Consider the following 4712-nt stretch of genomic DNA (forward strand, 5'->3'; position numbering starts at 1 on the left):
CACAAGTTTTTCATACGGACTCCGAATTGGGTGATTCTTTTTTTTGTTGGAAACTAGATTTCGTGCACTTTCCAACCCAATTGGAATCACCTTCAAATTCGTCCGGAGCGTTGAGTTGTGGACGAAACAATCTGATGCTGCAGCAGAATCCGAGTCAAACTACAAGTCCAAAGGTGTTACATCACCTCCACTTGGGTCCATTGGCCTTGTACGACCTAGATTTAGTTTTAGGCTGCCTTGGGACGTCCTCCCACCTCCTTGGCCGCCACCCCTTGCTCCTATATAAGTAGATCCATCTAGTAGCTTTTCCTTGGTATTTGTTTAGTTAAAAGTTAGCCAATGCAACTTCGTGTACTTCGTTTGTGTCCAACGACCAGACCAAGACCGCTTACGGATCCCCACCAATATCAATACCTCATATATATTTGCAATATTCAGATTGCCTTATCATATTCTTGCTCGTTCTTCGATTGCTTGCAGGAATAGACCTTCGTGGTCAGGCTGACCGTGCTTCCGGCATCGTCAGTAACCTCAGGAGATTGGTTTAGCGATTGCTAAGGCGCAACGTCGTGCTCGTTTGTAGTCGGATCGTCAAAGTCGTCTCCACCAAATCGATAGTTATCATCTCATCGAAAGATCGGGACCCTCGCCTCTATCAAGTGGTATCAGTTTTCAGGTTGCTCGGTGAGAATTTCCAGTTTTCCTAGATTAGATTTATTTTCTTACCTATTGTCCAAGAAAAAGCCACAAAAAAGAGTTAGATCTATTCATCCTTGGTCCAAGCCAATCTGAGCCTTTGCAATTTTCTTTTCATTGCTTGCATAGTTGAATTATCGGTTGCATCGTCGTGTCGAGTTGCTGGTCTTAGTGTCTAGTTCGTTTAGAGTTTCGAGTTCTGTTCACATTAGTCACGCTACCGCTGCATCATTATCTCTTTTGCTGTCCACCACCCATCCATCAATTTCCACCACGTGCTACCCACCATTCATTGTCATAATAATAGTTGAGATCTAGTTTGTTTTGGAAAGAGGGAGAAAAAAAGAGAGAAAAAAACGAGAGAAAAAAAAAAGTCAGAGAAAAAAAGGAGAAGAAAAAGAAAAAAAAAGTGTGAGAAAAAAAAGAGAGAAGAAAAAAAATTGGATCTATCTAGAATAAATCTCGTACCTAAATTCGGATTGGAATCTGTTTTACGCACTGTTTAGTAAAACAGGTGTATCTTCCGCATACGAAGTCCGTTTTGGCTCCGTGAGTACTCAAATTGAAGATCGCGACGAGCCGCATCTAAATAGTTGCAGAAGCTAGTTCAATATTTGACACCTCAAAATCGGCTTCTAAATAGGTCTTTTTACCCTCCGAAGTTCGTGAACACAGCTTGTTCCAATTTTTCAGGACAGTTTTAGAATTCTTTGACTCCTCATATCAACTCAGAATTGAGTGATTCTTTTTGCATTGGAAAGCTTGAGTTAGTAGCATTCTTTGAAAGAATTTATCAAAAAATTGTCTCAAACTTTTCAAGAGGAAAGTTGGAGAGAGAGTTGTTGTATATCCTGCTTGGCAGTTGTTTTTCATCATTATCTTCACTGCCGTTGTGATCTTCACTTATATCTTGCTGTCAAGAGCTACTTAGTATCCTTCATTGATGCTAGTGGTGCTACGCCGTGACCTTATTAGTGTTCTAGGCTCGCGTCTCTAGTCCGGTCTAGCCTAGGACCAGCATAGTACCGTCGTTGAGCGTTTATTCAACATTGCATCTTTGAATTGATTATTGCTAATCTTTTGCTACCATATATAGCCAACCCAGCTCCACATATTTCTACACCGTGTATACGTACGCTCCCCTGACAATCGCTTTACTCAATATTCGGAGTTACTTGACACTGCTGGTTGCCGATCACCGCCTGCTGCATGGTAAGAACTTGTAAGACATTGATATTTGCTTTACTGTGAGCGTTTTACCACCACATCCTAGTAGTTATAGGAACATTATTTTTGGGTTTTGTTTCTTGTTCTACTAATCATGACAGGATCCAAAGTCAATTCATGGGCTTTGTCGATCGCGGGAGACGTGCCACCACCTTTGCAAATACCACAACCGTCACGAGAGGTGCACAAACATCCAAATGCACATGATCAGGTTAATGTATCTATACCACCATTTAATGGCCGTTTTAAACCTGCTTTATATATTGAATGGGAGTTCGACATAAAAAATATATTTGCTTCCCATAATTTCGATGAACATAAAAAGGTTAAGGTTGTGGTTGGTTCTTTCACTGGTTATGCTTTGGTTTGGTGGAGTGAATATTGTCGGTTACACCATGATTATATACCTACTACTTGGGATGATTTGAAACTTGCCATGCGACATACTTTCGTCCCTTCTTATTATACTCGTGACATGATTAAGAAGTTGCAACACTTAAAACAAGGTAGTGAAACTGTAACAAAATATTATGATGATTTACAAACTACCTTGTTGCATTCCTCTTTAGAAGAAAGTGAAGATGATTTTATGGATAGATTTTGGGGAGGATTAAACCGTGATATTCAAGAGATACTAATTCATGAAGAGTGAAGAGTGTTATCCTATGGACCATTTGTTTCATCTTGCTTGCAGAGCTGAACAGGAAATAAAACGACGTGTTGGCCACGAGGAGAACAAGCGCACGATGCACATTCCAAGAGTTGATATGCTTGTTCCTTCAACTACTAGGCATACTATGACAACCACATCCGTTGTTGTCAGGACTACATCACCTCCACCATGTGACACATCGCCCCCGAGAGTGGCTACATCATCTGAGTTGATCATAAGAGGTAATGACAAAGGTACTGATCTTCCATCTCTACATGAGAATGATGAATGCCTTGTCAATTTGAATGCACCATCTGATGAGCTACCCACTACTTTGATCACACCACCTATTTTAGAGGACTACGTTGATAATTTGACTTTGCCATGTGATCAAACAACTGAAATACCAACAATTTTGAGTGCACCCACTGAATTAACTATTGATGCAAAAGAACCAATGTTTAATCATTTTGATATGACCTCTAATCTTGGTGATGATTCTGTGTTGAATGACTTATTGCATGTTTGCTTATTAAGCATGTTGTAGCATGTAAATTTGATGCAAGTAAGGTTTATTCACCAATGTTGGGATGGTTTAATGATGAACATTGTCAATCTTTTGAAATGAATAAGAGCTTCACTTATATGTGCAAACTGAGTTGCAATATTTTCATGCCTTCTACTTCTTGTGCTAATTTTTTGGCTTTAGATTTTATGAACTATGCAAGTTACTCATCTATTCATGTGTCATATATGCAAAAATCAAGGGAAGTAAAAATGGATGACATATACATATACAACATGTACACCTTGTCTCTTTTGTTAGCCACATTTCAGATTAAGCAACGCCGAGGACGGCTTTATTTTCAAGAAGAGGAGGATGATGAGGACATGACTACCTTGGATATGACAAAAAATATTGCATATATGCATATTTGTCAGGTGATTTCTAGTGCAAACTATTCAATAATCTATTTATGTTATCCAGAACAAAAATACTTCACACACTTTTGTGTTTTGTCTAATTGCAGGTGTATGGGACATTTGTACAATCCACATATGAAGATAAGGAAGAAAGAGATGTTTATTTGCTGTCCAAAAAGTTCTCTCACGTCACTTTTGGCCCAAGAGAAGATAGAGTCCAAGTCTCTCACGTTCTGGATTCAGATTCGGACTGCACAGACACACCTGACTCAAAACGCACACAAGTTTTTCATACGGACTCCGAATTGGGTGATTCTTTTTTTCTTGGAAACTAGATTTCGTGCACTTTCCAACCCAATTGGAATCACCTTCAAATTCGTCCGGAGCGTTGAGTTGTGGACGAAACAATCTAATGCTGCAGCAGAATCCGAGTCAAACTACAAGTCCAAAGGTGTTACATCACCTCCACTTGGGCCCATTGGCCTTGTACAACCTAGATTTAGTTTTAGGCTGCCTTGGGACGTCCTCCCACCTCCTTGGCCGCCACCCCTTGCTCCTATATAAGTAGATCCATCTAGTAGCTTTTCCTTGGTATTTGTTTAGTTATAAGTTAGCCAATGCAACTTCGTGTACTTCCTTTGTGTCCAACGACCAGACCAAGACCGCTTACGGATCCCCACCATTATCAATACCTCATATATATTTGCAATATTCAGATTGCTTTATCATATTCTTGCTCGTTCTTCGATTGCTTGCAGGAATAGACCTTCGTGGTCAGGCTGACCGTGCTTCCGGCATCGTCAGTAACCTCAGGAGATTGGTTTAGCGATTGCTAAGGCGCAACGTCGTGCTCGTTTGTAGTCGGATCGTCAAAGTCGTCTCCACCAAATCGATAGTTATCATCTCATCGAAAGATCGGGACCCTCGCCTCTATCAAGTGGTATCAGTTTTCAGGTTGCTCGGTGAGAATTTCCAGTTTTCCTAGATTAGATTTATTTTCTTACCTATTGTCCAAGAAAAAGCCACAAAAAAGAGTTAGATCTATTCATCCTTGGTCCAAGCCAATCTGAGCCTTTGCAATTTTCTTTTCATTGCTTGCATAGTTGAATTATCGGTTGCATCGTCGTGTCGAGTTGCTGGTCTTAGTGTCTAGTTCGTTTAGAGTTTCGAGTTCTGTTCACATTAGTCACGCTACCGCTGCATCATTATCTCT

Source organism: Triticum aestivum, chromosome 5A, assembly GCF_018294505.1.
Source record: "Triticum aestivum cultivar Chinese Spring chromosome 5A, IWGSC CS RefSeq v2.1, whole genome shotgun sequence".
NCBI classification, from domain to species: domain Eukaryota; kingdom Viridiplantae; phylum Streptophyta; class Magnoliopsida; order Poales; family Poaceae; genus Triticum; species Triticum aestivum.